This window comes from Pleurodeles waltl, chromosome 1_1, assembly GCF_031143425.1.
Source record: "Pleurodeles waltl isolate 20211129_DDA chromosome 1_1, aPleWal1.hap1.20221129, whole genome shotgun sequence".
Classification (NCBI taxonomy): Eukaryota; Metazoa; Chordata; class Amphibia; order Caudata; family Salamandridae; genus Pleurodeles; species Pleurodeles waltl.
Genome location: NC_090436.1, coordinates 357,152,147 through 357,166,999, shown reverse-complemented (window position 1 = coordinate 357,166,999; position 14,853 = coordinate 357,152,147).

The window sequence follows — 14,853 nt, the reverse complement described above, 5'->3', positions numbered from 1 at the left end:
GTAGGTGTTACTGGCTCATCCTTAATTCCTGAGGAGGCAGCACTGGCAGAAGAGTTATCTTCACGGAATTGTTGTAAATCCTGCAAAACAGTGACACAATCATTTATGTCAAAGTGCGTATCTGCCGCCTCCACACAGGACCATCTAGATCAGGAACATACATTCGTGTTCCAAACAGGCACTCATATGAAGTACGACCCCCCAGTGACCTCCTAGGCAAGTTATTAAGTGCTCTCTGTACTCCATATAGGTGGGCTAGCCAACCACGACCCATACCTATAACTCTGGCCGTTAAGGACTGCTTTAAATCACGATTCAAACGCTCCACGACAGAATTTCCCTCGGGATGAAATGGAGATGAGAATTGGAGTTGGACCCCCAACGAAGCCATGGTGTCCCTGAATGCCTTAGAGGCAAAAGCAGGGCCCTGGTCCGAATGAAAAGCCGCAACTGCAAATATATCGACAAAGATGCGCAAATCTTTAATAACAGTTCGAGCGTCAGCCGAGCGTTGTGGCCAGACCCACACAAATCTGGAGCATGAATCTACAGCAACCAATATATATTTGTATGCACTATCTGGTGTCAGCGGACCACAATGATCCAAGTACACACACTGTAATGGTCTATTTGAAATCAGAAGGGGCGTCTGCTGCGGGCGTCTAGCCGACGATGCTTTAATTTGTTGACAAACGTCACAACAAAGGACATATTGCTTTGTCTCTTTATAGAGACCAGGCCACCAGTAACGAGCCTGTAAAAGTGAAATCGTGGCAGCCACCCCAGCATGTGCAGAAGCCACCCCCTCATGTGCTGCAGAAATCAATCGAGGTCTCTCAATTTTATTGGGAATTTCACGTACACCAATGCCTGGAATTGTAACAGAAGCATTCAGCGCACCATTCAAGCAGTAACTATATTTCGAAGGAAACACTTTAGGAAAGGGCGTGCCATCAACCGTAGCCTTTATGGCAGCCGAAATTTCTGTGTCTGGTTTGGTACTCGAACGAGTCACTGCGGCCACAGTGGCGACAGCCACTGCCGATTTCGCGGCTTCATCAGCCAAAGTATTCCCAGCAACGTGTATTCCAACGCGCTGGTGTCCAAGTGTATGCACAACATGGACATTAGGAAGCGTTTCCTTCAGATCCGCAACCTTACCCCACAACATTTTATGTTTAATGGTGTTGCCTTTAGAACTAATAGTGTAGATATTTGTTGAAAGACTGCACACAGTAGTAGGAGTCACAGACCAGCAAGGTTAAAAGCGCCGGATCCGCGTGCTCCAACGCTAACAATAGAGCTTTGAGCTCAGCCAGCTGTGCCGTGCAATCTCCCAAGGTTTTAGTATAAGTATGTCGGGGGCAGAACACGTCCCCCTCCATAGTGCCGCTCACCACCGCACATGCAGCAGAATACTGTTGTTTAGTCCCAACCGCTGGTTGCGCAGAGCCATCGGTATACATGACCACCTGATATTGGTCAATAGGCAACGTACCAGCAGGAACAGGGTATTCCATTTCATATTGAAGAAATTCTTGAGTCTGCAGTTTAGGGTCAAAAATGTAATCTACATCAGTGGCTGTCAAAGACGTAGCCCATTGTATCCATCGCGGGTCCAAAGCTTTCGAATTTGGAACACTCGCTTTTGTAACTGCCTCTAAGGCCGGAATTGGGGAAACGACAACGATGCGTTGACCCTGGGTCAGCGGTCTTTCTTTAATAACAGCCATCTGTACTGCAGTGAGAATTTTCTCAGTCTGTGCAAAACATTGTTCTGCAGCAGAATACAAGTGAGACTTGTATGCAATCGGGACTGTCTCCCCCTCATTAAAGGTGACATAAGTAAACCCAACAGCCCCAGGTATTACCCTGATGATTAAATGTGTCTTATTGTCCCGTGTGTGTAAGTGTTTAACTGCTAAGAGATCACTTTGTAATTCTCGTAATATGTGTGTATGTTCAATCGTCCAAAATCTACTCGAAAAATTTGGGCGAATCAACTCGTATAAGGGTTTTATACGCTTCGCATAATCAGGAATGTAAGTTCTGCCAAAATTCAGAAACCCCAACAATGACTGGAACTTCCGAACCGTATTAGGAGGCTGCAATAAAGCACATTTCTCCAAAAAATGTGGCGCTAAGCTCTTGCCCTCACTCGACAACTCATATCCCAGGAAAATGATGCTGAGGAAGGCAATCTTCGATTTCTTAAAATTAAATTTATAGCCAATATCAGCAAACCCCACAACAATGCGCGATACACGCCTTAGATGTTGCAGAATCTCATCGTCTGTCAGATATATGTCATCAACATATGATAACGCTTCAGGGTCGAACTCATGCAGCATTTCAGTTACACGAGCCGAAAACAGTCCTGGGCTATTCTTATACCCCTGAGGTAAACGACAAAAAAAATTCTGAGAGCCAAACACACTGAAACAGGTATAGTCCCGACTCTCGGGCGCTATATTCTGGCAGAAAAATCCATTCGAGATATCTAATGTTGTCTTGTATTTTTTACGCACTATATTATTCATAAGCGCTGCGCTGTGTGAATTCTGTATTGCATATGTGCGTGTATGACTATTCAAATGTCTATAATCCACCACTATCCTATATGAATGGTCCGGTTTAGCAACCGGAAATAAGGGATTATTCATCGGCGAGACACAGGGCTCAATTACACCCTGATACTCCAATTGTGTAAGAATTTTTCTAACCGAGGCCCTTGCTTCAAATTTGATAGGATACTGCGGTTGTGGCTGAGGTTCGCCCTTTATTGGAATTACATGATAAGGTGATTGTCTGTCCCACCCCACGTTATTTCTATACAAGGCGGGAGCCTGTGCTAGAGCCCATGATTTACTATAGGACTCCGCTAGTTCTCTTGGAACAAGTGGTGAGAAGGAAGGTGTAATAACCTCCTCCCCAACCGGACAGTCGCGAACAAAGTCAGGTGGCCAATCCTGTTGGCCAGCAGAACATCATATGATTTTACCACATGGTCCCAAAAAATGGCGTTTATAATACGGTCAATGTCCCCTTCCAATCGTAGAGTCACTTCATATACTCTATCAGGATCAGAGACTTGCATATCCGCCGTCTCGACTTGTATGAAGTCATCAGTTGCTTTCACCTCCAAATGCTCTAGAAGACTCCGGCGAACTATTGTGACCTCTGCCGCGCTGTCTAACAGTGCTAACGCCCACGTCTTGTTCATCAAGAGAACTCTCTTCTTGAGCGGCATGTCTAACTGAGACTGCTGCCACTTTCTTCTTTTTAAATTGCTGTTTTTGTTGCAGCTGTTTCTCTTCTTGTTTAATAGAAACCTCCGCTGAGGGTTGTGAATCCTGTCTCGGTTTCACGTACTCCGTCCTCCGTTCTGACCGCCCACCTCTCTCACTTCTCTTTTCTGAGGAGTCCTGAAAGGAACGAGATTGGCATGTATCAGTATATTGATATCTATCAGGCGTCTTCAAAGTATCCCTATTCCTGAGATTATACTTATTCTGTGGGGTCTCCGGTTGCGGAGACTGCCCACCATCTTTCTTAGGTGTTTGCTGTTTCTTTTCCCAGCGCTTTTTTGAACCCTCAGGTTGTTGCTGTTTAGCATTATCTTTATTATTTTTACCCTGTAACTGGGGTTTTTGTGGTCTAGCCCCTAGGCTATCACGACCAATACTAGAATACGTTTCCGCTATTATTCTCGGAAGCTCCCGCTCCTGATTAAGCAGCGGAACATCCCGAAGACGCATTCGCACTGCTAGTGCTACTGCCTCTCCTTTGAGATTACTCAAAATAATAGAATAAACTGTGGCAAAATTGCCCAGCAACTGCATGCCCAAATCTAAGGCAGGGGCAGCCCCATATTCATCTTGAATCTGTTTAAGCACGTCCGGTAAATTAGCTAATGTCGGTGTACCGTGTGCCGTAGTGTAGAGCGTGGCAAACACCGTGCCCCAGGTATTACAAAGGTCCACCGGAGGAACCATCCCATACGGCAAACACATCGTCAAAATTCTATGTTTATCCTGAGGTCCTGTATGGGGAAATACTGCTTCCAGCGTATTAATTTTTTGCGCCACCCAAAATGGAGTCTCCTCTCGTTTAGCCGGTACTTTACCCATAACTGAGTGTACAGTGGCCGGATTAATACCCGGAACCACTGCCTGTGGGTGCGCTGGAGCAGCACGCGCTGCATTCGTATTTAGTGTCTGCATTACAAACTGAACTAATCGTCTATATGTAGCCGTTAATTCTGTATATAAACGACGAACTTCAACCACTGCCAATTGAGCAACCGCAGGATGAGGTGTATATGTAGCCAATAAAGGCCAGGTAGGACCATCATTACTCAGCGGACCTAACCTAACTTGTGCTACTGTGTGTGGGAGGGCGCCATCAAGCCAATTATGGTGTTCTTGATAAGATAGAGGTATTTCTAAATAAGCGTAAGCCCTGTATTGTCCAGGGACATTCGCAACAGTGTATTCATGAAAAGTATTTGTTCCCCCATCCACTGCTGGAAATCCGACCCAAGAATAAAAAAGTTCCGTTCTATAGGCTGCATGGGCGTCCACCACAAAAGTGACTGGACCCCCCTGGACTGTCAGTCCATGTGTCAACAGATGTCCCGTGAGCGGATGACGCATATTAATTGCTATATTCACTACATTAGGATTCGCCATTTTATAAAAAATAGCTTCAGGTCAGAGAAGGCACACCAATATCGGGGTTTTTCCTTTCAAAGTTCAAGCTTGAACAACCAACCACTAAGCAATAGGAATCACCTATTCCGTGGCAGCGGAAAGCCTCAGCCCCACGGACGTCTCCGTATACGGAACCGAGGAGTCAAAATACATATGAGACCAAGAGAGTCAGTCGGACCTAATAATTAGAGCCAGACCAAACGTTGGCTGCGCCATGTCGCGTGGGCTCTCATTATTCTAAATGAGACTACTGGATTTCTAGGTAGCAGGATCTATAACGGTGTGGGGGACTAAGTCTGACCCACGTGTAAAGAACTCTGTCACCCTAAATCAGTTTTTTGCTCCGGCTAACTAGCAGTGCCTCATTTTTCCCATGTGGAAGGAATGATTCGGCAGCCGAGCGCATGACATCTTTGGAACTTCTCAGGGAAGTCGTGGTTACTCAGATCCAAACCAACTCTCTTATTTCCAATATGATCTCATACACAAATGACAAAGACAGTGTAAGTTTTATATAATGTTTTAATAAAAGACTGTATTTTAGATATTAAGGCGTGAGCCGCAATAACCAGAACGATACAACACAGTAGGATTGAAATAGTCACCAGGAGAGGAAAACATAAGAACAAAGCTATCATATTGTCTAACAGTTTCTACTCTCCCTCTGCTTGTTCTATTTAGAGCACAGCATGTTAAGCTTCTAGCTTGCCTATTAGAATCACTGTGGAGACATCAGCCCTCATACCTGAGCAAAGACCTGTGATCTTGGTTCAGCATCTGCAACGAGGCAGTCAGCGTCTAGTTGTGGTTCCCTGGTCGGAATCTCCCTCTTCCGTGTATTGGGACAAGGAAGTGATTTTATAACTAACATGTCATCGTGATCACAAAACGTCCCTACGCAGGAATGCCAAGTCTAAACTCCTACCACGTCTATCGGCAATGTACCAGACTGTATCCTTGACTGAAGTACAGAGTAAATATGTTATGGAGAACTCCAGTGCTGAAGTAGGCAAAACAGTGTGATATGAATAAAAAACAACACCGTAGAACTGGCTATTTGAAAAATAACAGTACGAAGCCTAATAAAAAGCATGTAGAGCAAAGTGCACAGAGGCTCTAAGCTGTCAGCAAATGAATAAAATATATTCAGGGCAAAGTGCACAAAGGCCTAAAGCCTGAAGCTAAAGCGCAATGAATACGTAAAACTAACCACACTACACTTGCACCCACCTTTTAGGCACCTGGGTTTCGGCGTACATTATCTTCTTCCACTGAGGCTACACCACAGCTATTTTTCTTCCTTTTGGGTGGGGTGTACCAGGCAAAGTAGTGATCACTGTTATGGTCCGAGATGGCACATTGATTTCCATTTTGACCAGACTATGGGCCTCATTTACGAGAAAATGTTGGAGCATGGAGCTGCGCCAGATTTGGCAGCGCTGCGCTCTGAAATGTACATTTACCTGTAATGCAGGGATGCGCCGTATTTACAAGAATATGGCACACACCTCTGTGTTCCCTAGCCCTGGCACTAAAATTAGCTGCCTAGCGCCAACACAGGCACCCTTGCACCATAGTGCATTGTAGGGAATGATTGTTTATGTATAGGAAGGTATCCCTTCCTGCACATAAACAATCAATAATGGTGATTTGTTACTTCTATGTGTGCTGCAATCATTATTTAATGATTGTTTATGTGCAGGAAGGGACACCTTCCATAAACAGTCATTAGTGGGGTTTTGCTCTTTCAATGTGCGCTGCAGAATGTAGCACACATAGAAAAAGCAAAAACATGGAGAAATAAAAGTATTTCTCCTCATTGCACCACTCTAACGCCACGCCTGGGGTGGTGTTAAAGTTTGGTGTGCCTCAGATTTACAATTTCTTCTACATCTAAGGCACTTTTAGAAGCAATGAGGATTGCCCCTCTGCCACAGAAAATTGTGTTGGCGGGGTCCATATTTACAAGGCGGTGTTAAGCCACACAAAGTGGCTTAGCGCTGCCTGCAAATATGAAAAAGGGATCAGCGCCACCGGGGCATTGCTGACAGTGATGCTCTGGTGGCGCTAGGGCCTTGTAAATGAGCCCCTTAATGTTTATCAGCCCCCTTCCTGTTTTAGATGCAACATTACCGGCGATGCTGCCATTTTGTACTAAATCCTCCATACTCTCCACGCTTGGGGTTTGATATGCAGACTCAACAGTTTGGGTGATAGACTGTCTCCTGAGGGCGTCTATCCTGTCTTCTACAAGGCTTTGCTCAGAGCTGAGGTCAAATCGATAGTAATTGACTTGCTTGCGGGGCCTGTGTTTCCCTTTCTCCCAAGGGGTAATGTCAGTTTTTTTCCTCATCTCTGGCAAGGTGAAAAGACACAAATCAAGGCAAGAAACTATACTTTAGAGTTCCTGTTGATCTAGTCTCCAGCTTTGTCTGTCCTATGGCCAAGAGAAGGGCACAGCCCAGCCTTGTACAGACACGGATGGGTGCAGATGGCCCTGGTCTTTGGCCAGGTATGCACCCAGGTGTGTTCCATGATGAGAGCAATGTCGGTATTTTATGTGCTAGCGGTCCGCGGTGATAGTGAGTCCTGCCTCCGGGAGTACAGCAGGGTAATGGACCTTTGAGCCCTTCCCACAAAGTGAAGCCTAGCGAATGCATATAATGAATCAATAGACTATTGTCATTCCCCCTTGAGCATCAGAGTCATATTTTCCATAGGAGCCCTGATCATCTAAGACAAAGGTCCTAATTACAACAGTGGCTGTCCTAGGACCGCCAATGCTGCAATGGCAGTTGGACTGCCACACTCCAGAGTACTGTTGTGCCACGGTATTGGCCTCAGCTTCCTTGAGGGAGCCAAGACCAATACCTTAGCACTGTTTCTGCCGGGCAGGCCAGCAGGAATGTCGTAATACGATGTTCAGGCCAGTCAGCCTGGTGGGAACATCTAATACAATGGGGGGTGAGTACGCCAGGTTGACGACCGCCTCTTCCCCGCGAGTTAAACTTAAGCGAGGTAGTTGGTCAACAGGCAGTGAGGCAAAAAACAATTTGACCATATCATTGAAAGGAAGCATGTCTCATAGCTAGCCAGTAGAGAACCACGTATCCAGGACATTCCAACTCTTTTTCTAAGTGGATGAACATTGTCTGTCAATTGATCCCTTTCAATTCAATTACCACAAATAAATCTCACTAAAACTTTATAATATTTGAGCAGAAGCAGGCCTGCAGAATGAAGTGCACATCAAACGTTTTGCATTGAACCTGAATTTACTCATCTCCACTAGCGATAAAATTAAGTGGAGCAAGTCTTTGTTCAGGAATAAAATAGATTAATTTGGTCTATTGCAAAAAATAGCATCAGCTATGCAACAGCTGTTGGGCCTAGGAGCATTGCACGCTTTAGCATCCGTAGCAGGAGTGCATATGTAGGAAGTACGTCTTGAGTCTTGCATGTGTATGTCCTCAAATAATATTGAATATTCTGCTGGATGAAATCTGGCAATATCTCATTTAGTGCTTTGAAATAGTTCTATAGCCTCAAACCTAAGAACAATGCCAGTGTTAAAGTACTCCTCCAGCCATCTCTTACAATTGTAAGGAAGAGCTACTAGTCCTCAATTGTACAGTATTCTGTTGTTTTATAGCTACGTTTGTGCTATACAAATACCCACGCACACATACATAACTACTGTTGAAATTGGGTTACATGTTGACAGTGGTTAAACTCTACTCAAGTAGCAACCACAATGCTTGTCAGGATGAAACACAAGCAAACCCCAAGTTAACCTGTGCTTAAACATCTGGTTGCTTGGCACCAAAAAGTCAGGTTTAACTTAGAGGGAATGTGTAAAGTATTTATGCAGTGCTTCAAACAGTAATAAACTGAAAACACAACACAAGAAAAATCCCACACCAATTTAGAAAAACTGCATAAAATGTAATAAATTAATCAATATTGAAAAAACAAAAATCCAAGTAGTGAACCAGAGATATGCAATTTGATAGTTTTAAGTAAAAATAGTGCCTAGAAGCACAAACTGCCACCTGTGGTTATCTGGTCTCACAGTATCAGTACATAGTCATAAGTTCATGCCGCATGCGATGGAGCGTGGGCCGGCTACAGGGCCCCAATAGGACCCGCTGAACAAAGTACATTAAATCCTGGTTATGGAGCGATATGAAGTCCTGTTTCAAGAATGCATTGCACAGGAGTGGTTCGAGGATGCCGTCAATGAGGACCTTGTGATTTGAAATCCTGCATTGTGCACCGTCAGGTTCCGAAGAAGCTGCAGGCCCTGTGATGCAGACTCCTGCTTGTTGTCGAGGGTGCTGTAGACAAGGAGCTTGCGATGTGAAGGCCTGCGTCAAGAAAGTGTTGCAAAGTGGCAGTTGGTGGGACGCTGGAGGCGGTAATGTGAAGTTGTGAGCTGGGGATGCGTCACACAGCAGCTCCAATGCGGAGTTTGGTGAGGCAAAGAATCACACAGCAACTCCAATGCAGAGTATTTGGGAGGTGATGCGTTGGTTCTGCTGCCATAACAGTTGGGCTGACAGACTACCTTCAGGCCCACTTCCAAGGGTCCAGGACTGGGGTGGCACCACTTGGGAGAGTAGGGATGACAGCTGGCAGATGCCCGGGGGCTGGGTTCAAGATAAAGGAAACATGTTCTGTCCCTGAGGCTTCTGATCAGGAGTCCTGCGTAGTCATCAAGGACGCTGTCAATGAAGGGCTTGGCATGTGAAGTCTGGTGTCGAGGATGCATAGCACAGCAGCGGTTCTGAAGAAGCTGCAGTGCTGCGCCATGGAGTCAGGCATCATTGTTGAGAATGCCCTTGATGAGAGACTTGCGATGTAAAGTCCTGCAATAAGGATGCATCGTACGGCGGCTGTTCCGAGGAAGCAGTGGGCTGTGATGCGAGGTCCTGCATTGGGGATGCATCGTGCAGTGGGAGTGCTGATACAGCTGTGAGGAGATGCATTGTGCTGCATCAGTTCTTCTCACAGGACTACAGCTACACCGGCAAAGCACCTTCTTGACCACTTTCAGGGTCCAGGACTGAAAAAGCACCACTTGGAGGGGGATAGGTGGCAAGGCTTGCAATAGGTAGAGTCCAGGTGCTGGAGTCAAAGTGGTTGGAGCCTTTTCTGTCCTTGAGGCTCTGATCAGGAGGCCAGCCAACTAGCCCTTGGAGTGATGGTCCTGGGTGCAAGACGCAGATTCAGTCCTTCTCACTCAAGTAGCAGGGCATCAGAGTCGCAGTCCTTCTTGTAGATAGCACAGTAGCCCTTCTGAGTCTTCCACAGGTTCAGAGGTGTACAGACGAGTTGGGTCTGAGGATCCATTATGTATACCTGGGGACCACTTAGAAGTAGGAGAAGGTTCTGAAGGCTTCCACCCCTAAAGGTGTTTGGAATTTACTGCGTATCCGCCCTGGCCCCAGCTTGTTTGCGGACACAAAAGACTAGTGTCAAACCATTTGTGATTATGCTCAGGCAGAGCCTCTGTGATGAGCAAGTGTGGTAGGCTCCTCTTTCCCCCCATCAAGTCAGAGATGACCGAGGGTGCCAACACTTATTTCCCCTTTCCCCTTTGTCTCACTGTCTGAGAGCAATACACAAAGACCAACTGCCAGTTACACCTAATCATGTTGCCGAAGTTACAGGCTGCAGACACCAAATGTTTAGGACAAGAAAATGCCAACTTTCTAAAAGTGGCAATTTCAGAACTGTGATTTAAAATCCGACTTTACAGGTTAAAGAGTGTTTTAAATTACAATTCTTTGGACACCAAACTCAACATTTTACCCGTTCCCAACTGAAAGTTATCACTTAGTATCATTTAATAAGTATAATAAGGTAAGCCAATGTTATCTGCTGGAAGGGGTAGGCCTTGCAGTAATGAAAAACTAATTTAAGAGTTTTTCACTACCAGAACATGTACATGTCCAACTTTTTAAATACACTTCACCCTGCCTCTTGGATTGTTTACCCTACGTGTGACCAGATTTATCAAAAAGGAAGGTTTATGCCTGACAAAAGGTTTATTTTGCCAGGTCAAAATGAAACACACACAGGCTGCAATGGCATGTCTGAGACATGTTTAAAAGGGCTACTAAGTGAGTGGCACAATCAGTGCTCAAGGCCCATTAGTTTAGGGTGATCAGAATTTCAAAGCCAAAAACCAGGACATTTCACAAAAACAGAGGATGGACTACCATTGTGCTTCAATTGAGTGCACAGAATGACGGTGCTCATCAGCACAGAATTCCAGAATAACCACTAAGAACATAAATAAAATGCAATTTTCAAAGGCAGTATTATACCTGTTAATTTATATGGTTTCTTATAACAGCTGCTAACTATCCCTGATTTCAAAAGCGTAAAAAAGCACCTCTCTCCATTTTCAGTTGACCCTCTAAAAAAAACGGGACATGAGCCAAATTCCCCAAAATCTGCTGGGACAGCTGGTAAAAAAACAGGACTGTCCTGGCAAATCTGGGATGCCTGGTCACCCTACATCAGTAGCATTTAATTTACATACCCCTCTACATGTAGTAGCACTATACTAGGAACCTACAAGTAAATTAAATGTGCCAGTTACATGTAAGCCAGTTTTACCACGTTTAAGGAAGAGAGTACTTTAGTACTGGTTTGCAGTAGTAAAGTGTGCAGAGTTCTAAAAGCCAACAAAAGCGGGTTCAGAAAATAGGAGGCTGAAGGCAAAACGTTTGAGGATGACCCTGCAGAAAGGGCCAGGTCCAACATATACATACCTACATTTAGACATACATACATACTTTTTATGCTTGCTATGTGAGGGAAAGCTGTTGTAATGCAGTGTGGGGATGCATCTAATTAAAAAGCATGCATTTGCCTGTTTCTTTTTTATTATTTGAAAATTAAAACTCCAATGTGATAATTTGTCCATAGACTGCACTTAACCTCAACATGACTGATCTGACCAACTGTGAGCATTTACTTTGAGGCCAAACTCAATAAACCTGTTGTCACATTTTTGTCACTATAGGTCATCTTTTAAAATATGTTTGTTTGCAATGGCAGGGAGGTCAATGACATTAACAGCAATGAGGGTCCTCTGGTTTCCACATGTTTAATGCTGCATCTTGCAGATCAACACAATTATGTTAAATACATGGTGCGAGATATGTTGCTTTATGCTAATTAAGTTATTCTAATTGTTCTTTTGCCCCTTTGCAGCTGATGCTTGGTTGCTTAACTTGTTTTTACAATGATTTAATCTGCAGTGTAAGGTTAATAATTTGCATGCATGTTCAGACCATTTTGTTGAACGTTGTTGAACGTTGTGCACAAGTGTAACCTTTGAAACACTACTATGCACACAGCTATAAACTTACAGACATTAGAAAATTACTGTGGTTGAACGGCAGATCACATGTGGACATCGGAGCTATTACTTGTCTACTACTATACCCCGTGAGAGTTAACCACTGAACCTCATAATGAATTACACGCAGACATTATAAAATGTATATGTCAAAGAATGGATTGACTGTAATGGGCGTAATTGAAGGGAATGCAGAACGTAGAATGCAGGCAGTGGAATGGTTGGAGTACCGTGGCATTCTGGTAGCAACCGGTTTGACAGTTGTGGCCAGGACGCTGTGAGACCAGGACTCCGGCGGAATTGTTGGCATGTATTTTAAATAAATCTGAATCGGAATGTACCAATTTCCGCATCGAGACTCCTTTCTTCACATTGGCGACGAGCTTTAGCAAACTAAAACTGTACATGCCCACAAGACCGAAATTATTCATTTCGGCACCGGCTGCTTCGGAATTCATAAAAGAATAAGAGCGTGCGTAGACTGTGCGTTTTTATCCGATTCTATTGCATTGAAGTTAATGCGAATACACGTGCAGCAGCTCTAGTTATTCACCCTGCCTCGACGCAACGTGCATACACGCGCAGTAGTTCCGGTTTATGTACCATGCCTCGATGTACATGCACAGAGGTTAAAGTTTGTTTACTTCGTTTTGACGCGGCGCGCATACTCGCGCAACACTTCAAGTTTATGTATTCTGCCTCGACCCATCTTGGAGCAATGCTTGCAGCACGCATTTCTCATTGCTAGGCAACACACCACTGACGGACACGTTCAGCAAGGCCATACCGCGTTGCCTTGTAACAATGTTATCGGAGACACATGTACTAGTTTCAAAGTAATTCATATAACAAATACAAATATTTTACATTTTTGCCTGCATTGTTTAATACAGGCACAAACAGCTTATTGAAAACACAGTGATCACAGAAGTGGCTTATTGGCATCCCATGCAACATCAGTTCATTCAGCCTCCACCTTTCCTGCAAAGGCCTGGGAGACCACCAATAAAATAGAAGCAGTGGTTTAAACTCTTTCAGAACTTTCTTGTTGCAATAGATGCAAATACATTCTCTCCAGCAAGAAAATTACATCTCTTGTATGGTAGTTTAGGACAAGCCACTCAAGAAGTGTTTGACAATTTACCTGTTGTGAATACCATTAGAGGGCAAGCAGGAAATAACGCTGTGGAGTTGGACCAATAAGCAATTGAGAGGCTTAGTAAACCTTATTGCGAGGAACCCAGCATTTTGCTTGAAAGACATACATTCGTAAAAAGAAAACAGAATGCTGATGAAAGTGCTGAAGAGTACATTTCTGCACTAAGAATTTTGTCTGCCACATGTGAATTTGGACCAAACATTGATATGGCTATTCGCGATCAATTTGTGTTTAATTGTTATTCACGTAAAATTCAAGAAGATTAATGCCATGTAGGAATCCTACGCTTGCAGAGGTAATTGAGTTAGCAAAATGTATTGAATGCTCCATGATTAATTCAAAAGCTCTAAATGAAGAGGTTCCTGTAAACTTATTAGAAGAGTCTACACAAATGTTATGCACTGTCAGTAAGAACGATAAAACAGGAAGAAAATTTGCAAGAAAACAAGTCATGCAATGTGTTAGATGTGGATCCAAGAGTCATATTGCTAACAATCCTACTTGTCCAGTGCTATCAAAGCGGTGTATGTTATGTTAAAAAGTTGGCCATTTTTAAGTAGTGTGTAGAATGAATAAGACTAATGGTAAAGTGAACAGCATAGAATGCAGTGACAATAATGTTGAAACGAAAGAAAGTGTACTATTAACTGTGGAATGCAATTCAGTTACTGAAACTAGCAGCATTAAGGGACCAGTGGTTGATGCCAAAATTCATAATTTCATAATACAAGTTATGGCTGATGCAGGGTCTCCCATAACTATTTTGTGAGATTCTACATTTTTAGAGATGTACGGTAGTAAAATACAATTATTGCCTTCTGATGTAAATACATTGGCATTTGGTGAGAAAGTAATTGAGATGCGTGGATATTTTGTAACTGACATAGAATGTTTGTGACGTAGTACAAATTCGAAAGTATATGTTGCCATTAAAGGGAAAAACATTGTTGGATGGAAGGACTTAGCCAAAATGGGTTTATATCTAGTTCCTGGTTCTGACAATCCAATTAGAGCGGGCAATTGTAACAAGGAACAAATTGTAAGATTGAATTCAATTTCTCAGGATGTAGAAGTTAGTTGTAAGAAATTTGAAAATGTTGTCCAGGAAAGAATAGGTCTGGTTAAAGGATTTGGACATCATATTAGACTTAAATCAGATGCAAAGCCAGTTATTCAAAAAGTACGTAATGTGACTCTTAGTATAAGAAAGGATTTGAAGAAAACATTAAAAGATTTGTGTTAGCAAAATACCATTAAACCAACTGAATGTTCTCAATGGGTTTCTCCAAACATTGTGGCTAAGAAAAAGTCAGGTGAACTTAGGTTGTGTGCTGATTTGCGCACATTGAATAAGAACATTGTTGTGGATTGCCATCCTCTACCTAAAATTCAGGAGTTGTTGGCAAACTTAGGTGGGGCGGAAATTTTCTCTTTGTTAGATCTGCATATCACCAGATTGCTTTATCATCTAATTCTAGGGAACTTCCTATATTCATAACACCGTTTGGAACTTTTGAGTACTGCAGACTTCCGTTTGGGCTAGAATCAGCGGCTAGCATTTTCCAAAGATTAATGGACAAGTTATTTGGTGATATGCAGGGTGTACA